The 21,159-nt window shown below is 44.7% G+C and overlaps 1 protein-coding gene across 9 annotated transcripts in view; it reads left to right on the forward strand.

Moving 5' to 3' along the window:
* STS (steroid sulfatase) overlaps positions 1-21,159 on the forward strand; it is a 174,559-nt gene that overhangs the window by 54,836 nt on the left and 98,564 nt on the right. The window contains exon 4 of one of the 9 annotated variants that reach the window (XM_082609703.1): positions 632-687. The exons of the other annotated variants lie outside the window; for them this stretch is intronic. The gene's annotated coding sequence lies outside the window, so the exon portion shown is untranslated. The remainder of the gene's footprint in view (positions 1-631; positions 688-21,159) is intronic. 9 annotated transcript variants of the gene reach the window in all.

Below are 21,159 nucleotides of genomic sequence, written 5' to 3' on the forward strand. Positions count from 1 at the left end.
ACTTAGTTACTTGCAGGTTTTGCTTTTTAAAATAAGCGTCAGCCAAAAAACATCGACTCCAGAATAAATTTATCTTTCAAGGACAATTCTATTTGCTAGAAATAGGAAATTGCCTAATAACGTCCTCACTTTTGGAGACATTATCGTACAAATCCAGAAGATAAGTTTGTTAAGCACATTTAATAATACTGAACATCATACTGATAACTAAAAGTAATTTTGGTTTCCTATTCAGAAACCACACATTTGAAGTGTTAGAGAACTTTGTAACGTTCCATGATTTTTAAAAAACTACTGGTCTTTAGTTTATTTCAGGTATTATTGTAAGTCATCTTCCTTAGGAATGTGAAGAATTGGTTTAGTCCCCATTCTCTAGTTTCCTTCTCAATAATTTGAAAATATCATTTAAGTACTATTTTTTTTGCTGTAACTCTTTCATAATATTGGAAAGCATTCAGTAGCTAAGATGAAATTCCCTTCAGAAAATTTTGTATCGGGCTTGCAGGAAACTTTGAAATTCTACACAGTAACCTTAGACTCTGAAATCTCGAATCACCTTACAATGTCTGTGATGTAAAAAAAGAAGGCTGCAGCTTTCCCAACCTTATTAGTGTGATTACTCTCGTGACAGTTGTATTTCGAGAGGCAGAAGGAGTGGGATAGGACCAGGCTGCATCCTAAAAGCAAGTGAGTTTCCAGCTTCCTCTGTGGTCTTTGGGCATTTGTTGGGTCAAGTGGGAAAGGATGGGCGAGGGACAGAGGGAGGAGACATGATGCATTTGGGGTGTTTCTTTAGTGATGAGAATGAGCCTCCTACAACAAAGTGGATGCCTAGTGCCGTGGTTCACACCTTTCCCCAGCTCTGAGTCTGGTAGTGGGAGCTTCCCTGGGTTCACACCCCCCACGAACTCAAGTCCCAGTAATCGTGGTGCCCATCACACATACTTGCCCACAGCACAGCCCCCCCCCCTTGGACTCTCATTTTCCAACCATTTTGCCCCTTTTCCCCTCATCCCCCCCTCAGCCGCCCCACCGTGGAAGCTGTCATTCGACATGTAGTTTGCTTTGCCGCCTACAGTTTGAATGAAGCCATACATAAAAACCGTATAGTGGTCTCAGACACACACACACAGACCTGTGTTTATACATAGTCGTTTCTGGTTCGTCACCCTTGTGGATTCCGTGTTGAGAATGTTCTCCAAGGGGCATGTTTGTGGTGAAACGATGAGTCAACAGCGAAGATACTCCTTTAAGAATGTTCTCAACATGAAAACCCAAACCCCACTTTGTGTTTTTTCTTAGCCTCTCTCTTTCTCTCTCAGGCACACCCAGACTTTTTTTCTTTTTCTTTTTTTTTTTTGCAGAGTTAGAGTTAAATGTGTCACTGTGATCACTACAAAGAAGAGCCATCAGGTTCTTTCCCTGTAGGAACAATTTCACTTGACATCCTGTCTCCTTTCTGGCTGTTGTCTGGGGAGGACAGGTGTCCTCTTATCATATCCATACTCCTGTTGCCACTGCATGCTTCTCAATAATGATCTACCCATGACTGGCTGGTTCTTTGTGTGTATCTGTGGGATCCCCCCAAGTGCCTGGCTCTTTATGGTTTATGTGTATCTGGGGGGATCCCCCTGAGTGGCTGGCTGTTTGTGGTTTGTGTGTATTTGGGGGGGGGTCCCCCGAGTGGCTGGCTTTTTGTGGTTTGTGTGTATCTGGGGGGGATCCCCCTGAGTGGCTGGCTCTTTGTGGCTTGTGTGTATTGGGGGGATCCCATGAGTAGTATTTTATTGTTTGTGTGTATTTTGGGGGGCAGTCCCGCAATGCTTTGGGGCACCGCCCTGGAGGTTTGGTGCATTTGTCTTGGAACACTGATTTAGATGCTTTCCGTCCCATTGTGGGTTTCATGGACATTGATCCGCCAATGCTATAATGTAAGAACAGACAAAACCTTTGAGATGGGTAATCCGAGCCCTCCTCAGGCTGTGGGCTGGCCGTGTCCCTGGCCAGGACGGACCCCTGAAGTCATGCCCACCGCCATCATGGTGTTTATTTCCTCCTTGCAAATCCACAGGGGTCTCAATTTGAAATAATTGCTCTACCTTTTATGTCTCTCTTTTCAGCAGACACCGTGGGGATCATTTTCCTTTTTCCAGCTAAACCTACCGAAAAAGAGGCTGGGATAAAGAAATCGAGCTTTACCATTGATGAGGGTTCTGAAGGTGGGGAAAACCCAAGGTTTTAGACCTAGGGTATGTTTGCTGTTGTGTCTTCAAATTCTGCACTGTAATAATCAGAGCTTTCTTTCACAAGGGGAAAACTGTAGAGACTAGAAATCTGTGTTAATTCAATTCTCTGCAACAAGTATTTATTACCCATTTATTATGTGCTTGTGCTAAAGGAGTAAGGACTTAAAAAGGGAATCTTTTTTTTTTTTTTTTGATTCTATGACAAGGGCCAGACGCATAGTATTTGGCAGATCATCATTCTTTAACAAATTGAAGTTTTCTCAATTAGGGTCTTTCAGGCCAACTGGGAGCCCAGGGTCATTTTCTTTTTTATTCCCATTTGTACAAATTATTGTATTTGAGGAGTTTGGGGCATTTACTCTGACAATGTCTCCAGCGTCAGAAAGACAGTATGATTAAATTGTACTTTGCAGGCTCTTTTTCTTTCCTGATTACAAAGATAAGTAGAACATTCGATACATAGATACAAGAAGGTATAAAGCATCGTGTAAATACTGGTAGCCCTGCTCCCCTAGAACTATCATCTTTCTTTTCAGTTTTGTGTATACATGTCTATGCACACAGACACAGAAAACATACATATCCATATATAAATATGAACTTCTTTTATTTGCGATCTTGCTGCCTTTAGTTCCTGTCAGATTTTGCCTTTCCCACCCTAAACTTATACCCTGAAGTTTTTCTTCATGAAAAAATAATAGTCTTCGAAAATCAAGAATTTTAAGGGCTGCATAATATCCTATTACATAATTTATTGAACCTTTCCCCAACTCTCCTGGCTTCACAAATTTCTAACTAAGGTTGGTAGGAATATATTGATAAGGGACACGAGTGTTGTGTGGGTCTCTTGATATTTTCACAGAAAACGAAATTCCTAGAAAGGCAAACACCAATTCAGAGAGTGTAAAACTGTTGAGACTATATTCATCCTCACATATGCTCCCAAGCGTCCAGGGAGCATATGTTCAATAACATAACCCACGAGCAGGAGTCCCCGTTTTCCGAGATTCAGCCTCATCCTGTCATTGTATTTGCCACATTGATAGATTACAAATAGCATTTTCCCTCTGTTTTCTTTTTTTTTTCTTTTTTTTTTTTTTTTGCGGTTCACGGGCCTCTCACTGTTGTGGCCTCTCCCGTTGCAGAGCACAGGCTCCGGACGCGGAGGCTCAGCGGCCATGGCTCACGGGCCCAGCCGCTCCGTGGCATGTGGGATGTTCCCGGACTGGGGCACGAACCCGTGTCCCCTGCATCGGCAGGCGGACTCTCAACCACTGCGCCACCAGGGAAGCCCTCTCTGTTTTCCTTTTAATTCTTGATCCCTAAGGAGGCTGGACATTCTTCATGTGGATATGAATTTATCATGGTTTCCTCGTTCATCGCTTGACGTTTTTTCATTAGGATGTTGATGGCGCCCTCCGCCTTACCATACCTCTCCTTCTTAGCCAGTTGCTTAGATACCCTTCTCCATTCTCAGATCATGGTTCATAATCACATAGTTCCTTTGAATTACTTTGTGGCCCCCGCCTTGTTTTCCACTCTGGATTCTTCTCCAGCGCAGAGTCTTTGTTGCATGTTGCTGCAGGCAATGCTGCTGGTCTTGGACATGTCTGGTGCCCAGATTGCACAGATAAGAAATACCAGATTTTGGACCATTTTTCCCATAACATAGAGTCTTGGGAACTCTGTGGTCCTCCAGGTGAGCACAGTAACGAGGGGTAGGTGTCAGGATTTCAGAGGTAGCTTTGTAGCTTTCATCCAGGTGCATTACGTTGCAAGTCGAGTGTGATTTTGACTGCTCAGCTACCACTATCCTCTTTTTTTTTTTTTTTTTTTCCTGCGGTACGCGGGCCTCTCACTGTCGTGGCCTCTCCCGTTGCGGAGCACAGGCTCCAGACGCGCAGACTCAGTAGTTGTGGCTCACGGGCCCAGTTGCTCCGTGGCATGTGGGATCCTCCCAGACCAGGGCTCGAACCCGTGTCCCCTGCATTGACAGGCAGATTCTCAACCACTGCGCCACCAGGGAAGCCCCATCATTTTTGATCTATAAGAACGGCTATTTCAAATGTTTCATCCTAACTCTGTGATAACAAGATCTTGTCCCATTTCTCAATCATTAAAGCTTTTCTTTTCCATTGCAAACAAACATTGAGCTCTAGGATCCAAAAAGCATTAAATAAAAGGCAGGGGTGGCCCTCCATTGAATAAAATATAAATTCTAAGTTGAAGAGCTACCCACAGTTAGGCTGAAACATATTGCTGTGAATTTACTTGTTATTTGATCTGTCGTGCAGATGCAGTGGGTATCAGAGGAGATAATTCATTTGTGTGCGTTGGGCAAGCAAATTGATCTTCTTTTCCTGTAATCCATTTTCATGTAAAGGAAGCACATTTTTAAGAGCTGCTGATTGATTTTTCTGCATTCCTCGGCAGTTGCATTTTTATTCGGAAAAATAAGCACACTGCTCTCAAATCACTTCTGCATGCATGTATGACTTCTGTTGGCAGGGTCCTCAAGTATTTCCCTGACATGTGCAACCTCTAAAGATTAAGGCAGAATGGGGAAGTGGAGGTTCAGAGAATATTGCTTATGTTCTGACAATTCAGTCAAGAGAATCTCTCTCATGAGCACTTTCAGGCAGGGGAAGGACTGAATTTACAGTTTTCCCTATTGGTTGAATTCATAAATGTTCATTTTAAACACTGTAATGTTTCTAAATGATGTCAGTAAAAAAGGTCTTGTACGTAATGATGAGATAACCAAACCCCAATATTAAAGGTTTACCACAGCATGCAGGAATATTGGTAGATGGAGGAAAATTTAGAGTTCAGAGTATTTTAATGTTATATTCCAAATTGGGCCTTGGATAGAAAAAGTGTCATTATGTCCAAAGAAACTTGCATGTACGCTTTCTGGTAGTTTTGTCAACTCATTCCTGATTATAAACTGGTCAGGAACGTAGCACAAAACTGAAGAATTACTCTGTAACTTAACAGAAAGAATCATTTACGTGATAACTTAACGGCTCGTCCAAGGTTACACCTATCTGTTAAGAGTCATGCCCTGTCCACAAATCAATGTGTGCAAATATTTTCTCAGTTCCCCACTGTCCTAGGAGTTGAGTTGGTTGTGGAGGGCATGAGACGAATGGTCTCCTGGCCTCCTGCAGTTCTAGAACAGCAGGAAACCCAGCCATTAAATCGGATGCTAACTTTTTTCTTTCTTTTCTCATTTCCTCCCCGAAGTCTCCCTTCCCTGGTTCTTCGCTTCCTTTCTATAGTCACTTTCTGTGACTGCTGTAATAATTGGCACCAACTTTGTAATAAATCGCCACGACATAGATTTATTATCTTAGGGTTCTGCAAGTGAGAAGTCCAAAGTGGGTTTCACTGGCCTAAAACCAAGACGGTGGCAGGGCCAGTTCCTTCTGGAGACTGAAGGGCAGAATGGTTTCCTTGCCGTTTGCACCTTCTAGAGGTGCCTGCATTCCTTAACCTCCTGGCTGCTTTCCTCTGTCTTCAAAGCCAGCAGAACTAGCTTCTTCCAGTTTCTCCCTGTCTTCACATTGGGCTCACAGTGGGCCCCCCTGGCTAATCCAGGACCATCTTCCCATGTCAGGGGCCTTAACTTAATCACACCTGCAAAGTCCCTTTTGCCACTTAAGTTTTGCCACTTAAGGTAAGATAGTCACAAGTTCTGAGGATTAGGACGTGGACGTCTCTGGGGGTCGTGACTCAGCCCACCACGATGCCCGTTGTTCTATCTGCTCTGAGGTTGCTCCATCCAGACAGTGTATCCTGGGCCTTTATGAGATGCCATGGGCTGTGCTGAGCCCCATACCATGTAGCGTACAGATGCAGCTCAATACCTATTTGTAGGTGGTATGATAAAAAGAAAAGAATTTGATATAGTGATGAATACCACAGATTTTTTTCCATATGTGGGATATGGAAATACATTTGTAAACCAAATCTCCTAGCCTGAGATCTCTCTAGCTTTGGATAGGAAAGCATTTGGTTTAAGATTTATACCCACTGTACTCATTTTCTGTTGTTTCACAACAAACAGTGGCTTTAAGGAACCTCTGTAAGTTATCTCCCAGCCTCTGTGGGTCAGGAGTCCAGGCCAGGGATAGATGCTCCCTCTGCTTAGCCTGTCACCAGGCTGACATCCCTTCTGAGGCTCAGGATCCCTTTCCAACTTCAGTGGGTGCTGGAAGCATTCAGTTTCTTGCAGTTGGGGTCTGAGTTCCCTGTCTCCTTGCTGGCTGTCAGTCCCGGGCCACCTTCAGCTCCTAGAGGTCACCCACCGCTCCTGGGTACATGACCCCTGCAGGCTGTTCTCATCACAGCTGTTCGCTTCTCCTTTGATACCAGCTGGGCACACCTCTCGTGACTTTGGAGAGACTTCTGGGCTCCGTAGCTTTTAAGGGCTCACCTGATTAGGTCAGGCCCACCTAAGGTAATGTCTCTGTTGAATGAACTCTGAGTCAACCGATCAGTTCCCTGATTACAGGAATGACACCCATCCTATTCACAGGTCCCGACCCCACCCCCCTCAAGGAGAGGGGATTATACAGGGTGTGTATGACGGGGTGGGGGGGCGAGAATATTGCTGGTGTTCTTAAAATTCTGCCCAATTTCTCTGGCTTGGGTTTGTGGACCTTGTCTCCTTGGAGAAAGTTGTCCTCCGTGCAAACGACTTTCTTTCTCTTTGCAACCACTGTTTCTTTTTTTTTTTTTTTTTTTTTTGCGGCACGCGGGCCTCTCACTGCTGTGGCCTCTCCCATTGCGAAGCACAGGCTCCGGATGCGCAGGCCCAGAGGCCATGGCTCACAGGCCCAGCCGCTCCGCGGCATGTGGGATCTTCCCGGACCGGGGCATGAACCCATGTCCCCTGCATCGGCCAGCAGACTCTCAACCACTGTGCCACCAGGGAAGCCCGCAACCACTGTTTCTTGAATCCCATAGTGTGAGTAGGTCTGTGGCATGCTCTTGGGGTCCCCGTCATCATCTGCTGAGATTCCCAGGGGCCATTCATGAAGATCTCTCCTGGGGGGGTTCAGGGAGAAGGCTGGACAGCTCCTGGACCCACATGGCACTCCCTTTCTCTTTTTTTTTTTTCAATCTCAGGGCTGGAGCAGCCCTGCCCTGCTCCATATGGGGGGAAGGTACCTCTCCCAAGTCTGCAATCCAGGCTGGGATTGAATCCAAACATCTGGATGTCCTTTTCCTGCACCGTCTTCCAGGGCCTCCCCCATGCAAATCCATCACGTCCATAGTTGTCTGTGGGTTCTTGACTCTCGCTCCCCATTCTTGGACAGTCAGCAGCCATCAGTGTATAATAAATTACTTACAGGGCAAAAGTTAAGAAATGCAGGGTAGGCTGTGATAATATTAGGGGTATGCACATAAAACTGTGGCTTTAGCGGAAGATTTGAATGAGACGCGGACGTGGTTATAAATACTTGGGAAAGAACTATGTCTCAAGATAGACTAGCATCTCTTGGACTTTATCCACTGAGAGTTTGCCATGTATAGAGGGGCTTTTATATAATGCTGACGTTTGATTTTGGGGGTCTTCTTGCCCTTGGAGTTAGTTTTTTTTGTGTGTTTTTTTTAAAGATTTTTTTTGACGTGGACCATTTTTAAAGTCTTTACTGAATTTGTTACAGTATTGCTTCTGTTTTACGTTTTGGTTTTTTGGTCGCAAGACATGTGGGATCTTAGCTCCCCGACCAGGGATGGAACCCGCACCCCCTGCATTGGAAGGCGAAGCCTTAACCACTGGACCGCCAGGGAAGTCCCTGGAGTTAGTTGTTTTAAGTAGATAATTCATGCCCCTGGAGATAATCCCTCTGAGATCACCCAAATATTTACGTATTTACATACACAGGAGCCATGCTTCTTCCCTTTGAATTATGTGATGAGGCATTGTACTGAACCTAACGATTTTCTTGCCGACAATTACTGTGTTGCAGTGAGTTTGCATGATATAATTGTAATCAGCATTAAATGCAAGGTTTGCTCTCTCAGTGTCTGTGTATCTCGTTGTTATTGGAAGTGGTACCATTTAAAGTGGTTTCTAATCAGTGCACAACCTTGTTACTGTTTCTTTTCTATGTATAAGAATGATATCCATCTCTGACCTCAGGAGGGAACTAGACGCCACCGCTGTCCCAGGCCAACTCCTTAGTATTTTGTGTGCCTCCCTTGGCTTTTTTCTTCCTACTCCTGGCCCCCACCCCGCCCCGCAACCCCCATCATGTTAGCTCTAAGGATTGTCATGGAGATTGTTGGGTGACTTCAGCTCTTTTGGACCTTCTGGTCTAGAGGACCTCTCTATAATCCTGCATCACCAAAGATAGGATGCTTGTAGCCAGCCTGTGGATGAGGACCAAGAGGGCCACACACAGAATGGGTGTAGGAAGCTCAGGGCTTGGGGTCCAGTTCCTTTGTGTCAGGTGTGGAGACAGGATCCCAATCACAGGAACTCAGAAGTGAGCCCAGGAGGCTGTTCAGGTGTTGGCCTTAGAGGCCGGCAGTCAGGCGCGGGAATGGTGTGTTAGCAGTGGGCTTCTATGTGACTAACCTGTAGATGGTACCTCCACTTTCTGACAGCATGTTCTTTCTCAAACTCTGCAATGATTTCTTCCATTTGTTCACTGAAACACCAGTCTTGGGACTCAGCAACCTCCTAATTACCAATTCCAGAGCTGTTTTCTCATGGGCTTTATACAATTTGATAATGTTGACTAGATCTTCATTCTTCAAAGTATAGTTTGTATTTAAGAAATAAATGGGTACACAAAACAGAAGTTAAAGTTATCCATTATATCACTGGTTTGAGTTTGTAATATGGAAGTAGGTGGAAGTCTTCTCATCTTCCAAAATAACCATTCAGAAATAATCTTTTATTAACATTTTGATGTTATTTCCAGTAACTGCAGTAATTCCAACTTTGCTAGTAATTGTTTATTCCAGTTTTTTAAAAAAATATTTAAAAATTTTATTCATGGGGCTTCCCTGGTGGCACAGTGGTTGAGAGTCCGCCTGCCGATGCAGGGGACACAAGTTCGTGCCCCGGTCCAGGAAGATCCCATGTGCCGCGGAGCGGCTAGGCCCGTGAGCCATGGCTGCTGAGCCTGCGCGTCTGGAGCCTGTGCTCCGCAACGGGAGAAGCCACAACAGTGAGAGGCCTGCGTACCGCAAAAAAAAAAAAAAGAGAGAGATACTTGAGAAGGGATGCCAAGACTTGGTTGGGAGTCCCTGTTTCCAGGGAGAAGCTCCTTCTGCGAATATGGGAACTAAATTCCGGCTGGTGCAGAAACCATGAATGTGTTACCAAGTTCAGGGTCCTACTGCTCGCCACACAACAGACCAGTGAATCGAGAGACAAGTTGTTGGGACAAGGAATAGCTGCTTTATTCATAAATCCAGCAGACCGAGAAGATGGTGGACTCGTGTCCCAAAACCATCTCACTCGGGTTTGGGTGCTGGTTTCTTTTATAGAACAAAGAGGGGGTATTGAGGAGGTCGAGTAAAAAGGGTGTAAGTTGTTGCTAAAATCTCCTGGTTCTGGCCAGACTGCAAAGGGGGTGTGTTCATTTCTTCCTTCCTGCAGTCATTGACAGGTGGGCCTGGTCGGGATGTTTCCTGTGAGCTGAACAAAGGTATTTTAGCTTGATACTCATGACCTGGAAGGCAGGGGGCCCAGAGATGGGCCACTGGGTATAATTTAAGGTATAGGCAACATCCTTTTAGTGATGAGCTTGTAGCAAAAGCAGTAGAATTACAGAGATGAAAGTAAAAGAAACAGATCCAACCTGGAGTTAGATTTCTTCCTCCCTGTTACAGAAGGAGGGTAAATGAATGGAGTTTCCATCTCCTGGACCTCTGCTCACATCCCTGACCCAGAGATGGTGCCTTGAAGATCGTGAGAGTGCCTGTTGTTTTAACCTTGAAACAAACCGAGTTGGGAAGTTCATGGGAGCGACCCGCTTCTGTTGGATATTCTCTCAACACACATTTCCATGTACTTGTTTTTATAAACTGTTGTTGCTGGGTAATTTCCATTGATTATAATGATTTTCCGTGAGGCTTTGCAAGGGCAGGTTGAGCAAGGGTTATAAATGGGACTAATTAGTAAGATGCAAACTGCTTTTATGGCCTTTTCAAAACATTCAGATGACCCGTAATGAAATTATGTTGCCAAATTATTTGTTCATTATCATCTTCCTATCAAGTTTATTTCATCAGGAGACCCCATCCACCATCTAGTAGGCAAAGAAAGAGACATCCTGTGAATAGGTGCCTTGGAGAACACTGGTCTGGTTGGGTTTCTTTCCTATGGCGTACGCTTTTATTTTTTTCTTTCTGCTTCAGTATATCTTTAGATGTTGAGTTTGCTTATGGACTGATGGAGTCTCCAGGCTGGGAAGGATTATACTAGTCACTTTGTTCAAACTCCCGGCTTCTCGGTGAAGTAATCCCTCTGCAGTATCCCCAACAGATGGGGTTTTGTCTATCTCCGATAGATGCTATCTGAGAGGCTGATCATCTTATGGTCTGGCAGCTGTTATAAGGTCGTGGTCCTTATTTTGGACAAAGTCCTAGCTCTGGCCTCTGAGACAGCCACTAAATTCCTTCTCTCTTTTGCAGACAAGCCACTCAAAACAAATTGAAAGGCAAGTGCCTTTCGCGCCCTGGGTGGAACGTTCCGGATTCCTGAGAGATCACATACGCAAAATGGTCTTTGCGCCCCTGGGCATCCTGTTTGGTCTCACCTCATAGCCAGGTTGTCCCCTGTACTTATTAAATAGCAGCCATCTGAACTGAAAAATATTACTCCCACTGTGGTACAATGTGTGAAGAGTCCAGTGTAAATTCTCTTCCTGCTCACCAAAACATCTCCATATTAACGGGTACCAAGCAGCATGAACTTTAGCCTTTATGACTTTAAGTCACTCCATGGCTCACCTGCCTAATGCTTAATTTCTCATCCATTAAAATCTCTTTCGCAGGAGCTGCAATCACGCCACATCTTTTTTTTTTTTTTTTTTTGCGGTACGCAGGCCTCTCACTGTTGTGGCCTCTCCCGTTGTGGAGCACAGGCTCCGGACGCGCAGGCTCAGCGGCCATGGCTCACGGGCCCAGCCGCTCCGCGGCATGTGGGACCTTCCTGGACCGGGGCACGAACCTGTGTCCCCTGCATCGGCAGGCGGACTCTCAACCACTGCGCCACCAGGGAAGCCCCCCACGCCACATCTTAATGTCAGCGTCCTGGTACCAATGATTATGCTTCTTAAATAAGTGGATTATGGGTCTTGACATTGAGTTTAATTTTGCTGATCTTCATCATGTGTTCCATTTACCAAGGTCTTTCTGAAACTTTATTCTCTTCCACAGCACAAACTCGCCCCCACGTGCTGGATAAATATTCTTGTAGTTCATCCATACACGTCATTGGTGTAAATTATTGAATAGAGCAAAGTTGTAGAGCACATTCTCAAAAACCTTTCACATTTTCTACAACTCTTTGGCAAATCATCACTCCTTTGGACCATCTGTTTATCCAGCTACAACTCATAGGTACTGTCATGTGAGATTTTTCAGATCCTGGGCTAGAATTACGGTTCATGCTGTGGCTGATATTATCAGGAGTTGGAGGTCTGGTGGCTTGATCGCAAAGGATGGGGCGGTGTGCTTTGTTCCTGGTGAGTTCATGATGGTGCCAGGGATGACCATGTGCCTTCCACAGTGCACACAAACCATCTGTAGAAATACTCTTTCAAGAATCTCGCGGCAGGGCTTCCCTGGTGGCGCAGTGGTTGAGAGTCTGCCTGCCGATGCAGGGGACACGGGTTCATGCCTGGGTCCAGGAAGGTCCCACATGCCGTGGAGCGGCTGGGCCCGTGAGCCATGGCCACTGAGCCTACGCGTTCGGAGCCTGTGCTCCACAACGGGAGGAGCCACAACAGTGAGAGGCCCGCGTACCAAAAAAAAAAAAAAAAAAAAAAAAAAAAAAGAATCTCGCGGCAGATACATCTTGAGGTAACCAGTCTCAAGTTTATCATATCTTCGTTTTTTAAATTGGAGGATCGTTGATTTACAATGTTGTGCTATTTTCAGGTGTATAGCAAAGTGACTCAGTTATACGTATATGTATCTGTTCTTTTTTTTTTTTTTTTTTTTTTTTTTTTTTCTTTTTGCGGTATGCGGGCCTCTCACTGTTGTGGCCTCTCCCGTTGCGGAGCACAGGCTCCGGACGCGCAGGCCCAGCGGCCATGGCTCACGGGCCCAGCCGCTCCGCGGCATATGGGATCCTCCCAGACCGGGGCACGAACCCGCATCCCCTGCATCGGCAGGCGGACTCTCAACCACTGCGCCACCAGGGAGGCCCTGTATCTGTTCTTTTTCAGATTCTTTTCCCTTCTAGGTTATTACAAAATATTGAGTATAGCTCCCTGTGCTATACAGTAGGTCCTTGTTGTTTAGCTATTTTACGTATAGTAGTGTGTATATGTTCATCCCAGACTCCTAATTTATCCCTCCCCCCTTTCCCCTGTGGTAACCATAAGTTTGTTTTCTATGTCTGTGAGTCTGTTTCGGTTTTGAAAATAAGTTCATGTGCATCATTTTTTAGATTCCACATACAAGTGATGTCACATGATGTTTGTCTTTCTCTGACTTAACTTCACTTAGTATGATAAGCTCTAGGTCCATCCGTGATGCTGCAAATGGCATTATTTTATTCTTTTTTATGGCTGAGCAGTATTCCATTGTATATATACGTATCATATCTTCTTTATCCATTCCACTGTCAATGGACATTTAGGTTGCTTCCGTATATTGATTATTGTAAATAGTGCTGTGGTGAACACTGGGCTGCATGTATCTTTTCAAATTACAGTTTTTCTCTGGGTCTATGCCCAGGAGTGGTATTGCTAAATCATCATATCTTCATTTTTTTACTTAAAAATTCTCTGGTTGTTTATGAATGAGATCATCACCCTGCATGCCCCTCTAGTTAGTATGTGCACGTCTCTGGATATTTACCTAATGCATACAGCTACTCTATGATGATGCTGAGCACCGTTTTAATAAATAAGGAGCTGCTGTTATTAGCTATTTAATTATGTAGAATTATATTCTGTTAAGTATCATCATGTTGCTGCTTGACCATGGATCTTCTGGGTTTATTATTGCTACAGCTATCTGATGCAGGTTCCATGTCTGAGGATCGTTGCCGATAGTGTGTCTGCTTTGTACAAGATGCTTTTCAGTGAGGACACCCCAGTGGAATGGAGCACAAAGAACAAAGCTGTATGTGGGGAAAGATGCCTTCAGCTGTGATACCCAGAGTTATTTTCAAACTAACCTTTAACCCAGAGACCGTTATCATCATGAAGGGTCCTGTATTATCTAGATTTTCACTGTTTCCCCTCAAGACAAAGAATGCTCCCCTAAACAGAGGACCTGAAGATAACCTTTTCCTGCACGCACATCTTCTGTTCAGCCCGAGGAGTTCTTTGTGAACTTTGTATCCCGAAGACTGGATCTACTTATATATTTATGTCAAAACTGCTTTACAGCTGAAGGCAGTTTGAATTACTGCCTAGTAATCCTATTAATTGATTGACAAAGCCTATAGATACCATTTATCCAAAAGGTACTACCAGTGGAAGACAATGAACGTGCTTAAATTCTTTTATGGATCCTTTGACATATTTATTATTATTATGGATGTTTCAGGGGCTATGCCTGATCATTTTTTTCAGTTCCATTATGGTTTATTACAGGATATGGAATATACTTCCCTGTGCTCTACAGTAGGACCTTGTTGTTTATCCATTCTGTACATACTAGTTTTCATCTGCTAACCCCAAACTCCCACTCCATCCCCCCACCTTGGCAACCCCAAGTCTGTTCTCTATGTCTGTGAGCCTGTTTCTGTTTCTGATAGGCTTATTTGTGTCATAGTTTAGATTTCACATGTAAGTGATATCATATGATATTTGTCTTTCTGTACGTCTGATCATTTTAACAACTGCACATCATATGCTACTTTACATCTAATGTATGTATAGCTATGTGTATGCATTGTTTATACATTTCTACATATATATGTGTGTTTATACATACATATCTTTAATGATGGACATGGAGTGTAAAAGAATAGCGAACACTGAATTGCATGTTGATGTTTTACCCCTGGAAAACATCACACCCCCTTGTCTACCCGGCCTCTGGCGTGAGCCACTCTGTCAGGTTAGATGTTGCTTGTGGCTTTAATTAGGTTGAGTTCCCTCTGGCTTCACGGTCTTTGCTGTGGGGTCCACACTTCCTCTTTAACAGAGCTTGGGATCTGAGCCCTGGTGAGGGTCACAGGGTTTCACTCTGCTTTACAGCCTGGTTGCTGGCTTATTGGGTCTTTGAGGAAAGCTCCTTGTTCGCTCTCCTGCCCTGGATTTGCTGGACCCATGTTCCCATCCTGGCCAGGGGGCAGGGACAGGTGTGACTGCCCGTGGGTTTTAAAAATGATGATTTTAATGGAGAGTGTCCTATTGCTGGTGAGAAGGTGAAACGCTGCAGCCGCTGTGGAAAATAGTCTGACACTTCCTCAGTTAGTTAAACATAGAATTTCCAAATCCACTCCACTCCTAGGTGTCTGCCCAGAAGAACTGAAAACAGGTGTTCAAACAAAAACCTCTGTATCAGTGTTCGCTGCAGCACTTAGTTAAAATATCCCTAAAGTGAAAGCAACACAAATGTCCATTGACAGATGGATAAAGAAACGCGGCATGGCCCTGTGCAGTAGAATAGTACTCAGCCGTGAAAAGGAATGAACCACTGACACAGGCTACAATGTGGATGAGCCTTGAAAACTGATGCTCAGTGAAAAAAGCCCAACACAAAAGGCCACATACTGTAGGATTCCGTCTATAGAAAATATCCAGAATATGCAAATCCGTAGAGAAAGCAAGTTGGTGGTTGCCAAGGGCAGGTGGGACGAGAAAATGGCGCGTGGGTAGTAGATGGGTGCAGGGTTTTCTTTTAGGTGATGAAAGCATTCTGGAACTAGACACAGGTGATGGTTGCATTACATTGTGAAGGTACCGAATGCCTGAGCCGTACACTTTTCACTGGTCTGTGTAGTGAATTTGATGGTATGTGAATTTCTCCACGATTAAGTACGTGATTATGACTATGAGGCTTTGTGCTTTATCTTGTCAACGTGAGCGTTGGGGGTCCCTTTGGCTTTCTACCTCTTAACTGGCAGTGAACGCAGTGCTTTTTTCACATCCTATAACTTCTGTTACTTTTAACATTTTCAACTATGTACCTGTCTCCTAACTGTACAGAGGCTCACTGTCAGCATTTGCATTCTGGGGTGTCGTCGAAAGGTATTTGGGGTCCGATGGCAAACAGCCAGACAGTGCAGATCCCGGGAACCAAATTCAGACCCAGAGCCCAGAGGTCTGGAGCTGGGGAAACTGGCGTGAATGGGAAGGTCATGGGGAAATAAACAGAGGGGTGCGTGGGGTGATCCCTGAGCACCAGGCACCATCTGCAGGCTACATGAGCACCGTGGGAGGGATGGTGCCCTATTCCTGTACTACTAAACCTTTTTTATTTTTATTTATTTATTTATTGGCTGTGCCACACGTCATACAGGATCTTGGTTCCCCGACCAGGGATTGAACCTGCGCCCCCTGCAGTGGAAGCGTGGAGTCTTAACCACTGGGTTGCTAGGGAATTCCCTAAATTGTATACATGCGTTCTGCTTAACCAAAGACATTTATTGGACTTCTTTTAACCATCTTGAGACACGGAGGATGGTTTCAGAGAAAGCAAAGCGACACATGCTTAGCTCTGTTGGAGTTTGCATCGTCCTCTGCCTTGGTTTGTTTCTGAACTCTTTCTTCCAAGAGGAAGAGGCTGGGAAGATCCCCATTCCAATTTGCTTTCACTTTCGCCTGGACCAATGAGGTAGATAGAACAGGGGAGCAGGGTGCCACTCTAATGGGGAATGAGGGGGCTGTGCCTGCTTCCCCAGACCCCAGCCCTGGGAAGGCTGACTCCTTGAGGGGAAGGATGGAGGGCAGAATCTGGCGCTGGTCAGGGGACCAGGGTGTAAGCCCTGCCGACACCCAAGCACACAGGGCTCTTTGCTGGAGAGTCCCATTGTCTCATTGTACATGTCAGGCCAGCTCACAGTTCCCTGAGGCCTTGGGGCGAGTTCCCTGCAGACTCACAACCAAGGACGTGGTCATTCCCTCACTTTGGACAAATTTAACCCTGCATCTTCCTCTGGCTGGATTTCATACCTGGGAGAATGCTCTGATGATGATGAGGCCATGCATTTCAGCTGTGCACCATTTTAACTACCGAAGCAATTTTTTAGAAAAATCCCTTTGCATTCTGCTTATAGTAAGTGCCCTGTGCACTTATTTATAATCTCTATAAGAACATCAGTGATTCTGTGAGTGCTGGGGAGGGAGCACCCCATCCTCCCTGGGAAGATGGCCAGGCTGATCATCATTTCTATGAAATTCCTTCAAGGCAGAGGGTTAACTAGCTTGCTGAAGCGTGAGTTTCTGAGTAACAGCTGACCATCCCGTTAGTGGGGATGTCCTACTTGTTTTGAGCCATCTTTGTCTTGTGCCCTAATCTGGTTGTTAGATTGGTCAAGCTTGGCCCAGATCCTGGTAGCTAAAATAATGCTCTTCTTTCTCGTCTCAAGTCATGGCCCTCCAGAGCGGTTCTCACCCCCGTCACGAAAGCTTTAGTATCGCAAGGGGAACAACCTCAGAGGCATTCTGATGTTTACAGTACAGGTGACAATATCAGGATGTAAAGAAGCAGTTCATGTCTTTCCCAAAGCCCTCACTTTCTCTTCTGCTGCACACTTTCTACTTTGTATTCTGTTCTTTTTCCTCATGCAGTTTCATTCTATCCGATTGCCTATAATGTAGGCCCATTCCTTCATACTGTGTTAGAAATTTGGGTGAATAAGTTCATTTATATCTTTTTTTTAAATTAGATTCCACATACAAGTGATAGCCTATGGTATTTGTCTTTCACTGTCTGACTTCACTTAGTATGATCATCTCTAGGTCCATCCATGTTGCTGCTGATGGGGGGAGGGATAGATCAGGAGCTTGGGATGAACACACACACGCACACTACTATAGATAAGATATATAACCAGCAATATATCCCTGTGTGTGTCTAGCACAGGGAAGTCTACTCAGTACTCTGCGATAACCTATATGAGAAAAGAATCTAAAAAAGAATGAATATTCGTATATGTATCACTGAATCACTTTGCCGTACACCTGAAACTCACACAACTTTGTAAATCAACTATACTTCCACTAAAATTAAAATTTGAAAAAAGAGAAATTCAGGTGAGATCGGGGTACTGTGTTTTGGCCAGGCGATGCAGGAATATGCACATATCCCAAATCTGTCTTCACGCAGGCTCTGTTCCTCCCCGTGAGGGCCCTGAGAAAACTCTGTGTGCAGACAGGACCTCTGTAGACACAGCAACACTGTCGGCTCCAGCCCTGAACCCCAAAGAACTCTAGCAGGAGGGACTGGACTCTGCATAAGCCAGACGGCCTGCCATCACTTCCTCACTTGGAGGAAGGGGTGAGGGAGCTCTCTGGGGCCTCTTGGATAAGGACACTAATCCCATTCATGGGGGCACCACCCTCATCATGACCTCATCACCTCCCAAAGGCTCCACCTCCAAATAGCATCTCATTGGGAGTTAGCATTTCCACATATGAATTTGGGGAGCATGCAGACCTCCTGATCTTAGCCGTTTCTATATATGTTTTTCTTACAGAATCCTTCTCTAAATCACGCTTAGCGTTAGAGAGGTCATCCAAACCTGGCTTTCTCACCCTTCCTTCCATACCCCAGTGTCATGATCTATCTGCTCACTATTCTCCGGGACCGAGAACTCTCCAGCTAGGGTGACTCTCAACATACCAGGAAGGAAGGTTTTAGGATCTTGACACTACCCAGAATTTTGAGGACCACTCCGGTTACACAGTTTTCTTTGTAGAATTCAGCCACTTGTAAATGAATGAAAACCTGAGGTGAGCCCTAGTGCGTGGTGGATAATGGCACAGCCCTTAGGATTGGAGATTGAGCAGATTATTAGGCAGAGCAAGAGAGAAATGGCTTCGTCCCACACAGTTGTCTTAACGATAAGCGCCCTGTGCACAGACGTGCCACAGATCCTGGGCCTTCGGGATCTCGCTGGAGTAGTTAGAACTGGAGCAGCAAGGGGAGAATCCCGTTTACGAAGTCACTCAGATGCATTCCAAGTAGAAGTGTACAGGAGGGGCGTGCATGGTCATAACAAACGCTGTTACAATTAATTCCAGCTGGCTTTATCTATGGGAGGCCTCTCTCTCCCTCTCACTCTCTTTTTTTTTTTTTTCAGTGTACCTATTTGATTTTGGTTTGGGAGGTGGTGGGTGGGCTTTCATGTGGGATCTAAGTTTCCCAGCCAGGGATTGAACCTGGGCCCACGGCAGTGGAAGCGCAGAGTCCTAACCACTGGAGACCACCAGGGAAGTCCCAGGAGGCATCTCTTAATTACAGAACTTTGAAACCGCATAGAGAACACTGTTTTAAAAACGCTTAGCCTTCCAAAGTGTAAGAAAGTGCAAGGGAATTAAGCTCTAGCAGGGATTCTCTGTGTTGGTTGTTCACATTTGTGAATGTGCTAGATTTAGCACAGCTCCATCTCAAAATGCATTTTTCTTTTGCTTTGGAAAAAAAAAAACAGTTGAGGGTTAAGACAACCTCTTATCTTAAAAGGCAATCCATTCATTAACAAAGTGACATTTTACTGTGCTATATACCTGAAACTAACACAACATTGTAAATCAACTATACTCCAATAAAAAAAAAATTTTAATGACATTTTATCAAAGCTCCATGATGTCATATATCTTCCGGGTAGCATGAGAACATGATTCAATATTTGCTCACGAAAATTACGAATTATTACGTGCAGAGTATTTGAATTGCTTATCTTCCTTTGTCTTAGAAGCGAACCTTTAGTTGTAGACATCTGGCTACGAGATATTCAGCTACTTAGACTGAAAATAAGGCATCAGCAGCAACTAAAATTTCTTTTGTAAATTTGGCAAAACACTAAAGTGTGAACTTTTATCAAACATTTATAGTCATAGACGTTTCAGTGTATGAATACAAGGTGATGTGTATGTGTATGTGTGTAACCTATTTATGAACTGAGATACGTATTTTGGCATACTACTGGTCACTATATATATGTATATAGTATGTATTTGTCATCCTATATAGGTATGTATATGGTATATAGTATATATAGTATGTGCATATATGTATTTAGTGTACCAAAAGTGCATTTTTGTTTTTCAGTTATTTCAGAATTCAGTGAGAAGTTATTATACGATGAAGAAGAGTGTTCCTTTGAGTTGTTCATAAATGAAGAATCTTCTAATCAGGGCAAAGATAGCACTATACAGCTCAGAGTGATCAAACATGTTATGAACAGGTGTATTATATAATTTCAAAATCTCTAGGTGTTCACAAATTTTAACCCTGCAAACAGCCAAAAAAGGGAACTTTCTAACAGTGGTCAGAAGACCAGGGCGAGAGTTAATAGTGGTTAATGATTTGGTGTCTCATTTTCTATATTTGGTCTTTTAAGACTAATTACCATCCACAGACAAATGGATAAACAAAATGTGCTCTATCCATGCAACAGAATCTGATTCAGCCTTAAAAAGCGAGGACATCGTGACACACACTACGACACAGATGAACCTTGACATTGTGGTCAGTGACATAAGTCAGATGCAGAAGGACAAATAGTGTGATTCCACTGGTGAGAGGCACCCACAGTCATCAGATTCCTAGAGACAGAAAGGAGAATGCTGGGTGCCAGGGGCTGGGGGAGAAGACAATGAGGGGCTGTTTAACAGGGACAGAATTTCCGTTTTGCAAGATGAAGGGTTCTGGAGATGGGGAGGGGGCGATCGTTTTCAACAAGATAAATGTACTTAATGCCCCTGAAATGTACCCTTAAAAATGGTTAAGAGGGTAAATTTCGTTATGTGGATTTTATCACAGTCAAAAATAATTTTCAACTTACCCAGTGAGTCATGAATATTCAAATAACGCCACCGTGTATAAAAGGAAATAGAATCCTCCCTGCCTGCACACGTGGCCCCGGCCCCCTTCCTAGGTGGTCCCTACAGCCCGCTCTTAGCTGGACAGTTCTCCTCACCTTTGTCTCTGAATGGATTTGGCGTCCCACAGAGCTGAGCTGTGACCCCCACCCCATCATTCACTGGCTACATGTCCTCCAGCAGATAATGTCACCTCTCAGCCTCACTTTGCTCATCTGTAAAATGGGCACAGTAGCAGCCTGTGACGTTGGTTGTTAGAAGTAGGTAGCAATCTGTATAAAACGGGCACCTCCAGGCTAACAGTTTGATGCCATGTGAGGGGTGTGAGTTGTTTTTGCTGCTTTTTGCCATTGCTGTCTCATTCTGAAGCCTTCTGCTCTTGCTCTTGCAACTGGGGCTGAATTTGTATTTTTCTGCTCCTCTGAACTCCAGCAGCAGACGCTCCCTTTCAGCTGCCTTGCCTGGTTGGGTCTTTAAGCCATGGCAGGACCGTTGGTTCCTTTGCATGAGAAATTCCCCAGCTTCTGGACGGGGCCGGCAGGGATCTCATCTCATGACAAACGCAGTCACATCTGTGCCATTAAATCAGCCGGAGCCCAGCCAGGGCACCTGCCTTTTCTGTTTCTCTATCTCAAGGGGAACCCTCCACCTTTGCCGAGGTACCCGGTGCAGGTTGAGGCAGCCAGAGATTGACCCTGACAGTCAGCGGT

This window comes from Mesoplodon mirus (genome assembly GCF_964341445.2).
Source record: "Mesoplodon mirus genome assembly, chromosome: X".
Lineage (NCBI taxonomy): Eukaryota > Metazoa > Chordata > Mammalia > Artiodactyla > Ziphiidae > Mesoplodon > Mesoplodon mirus.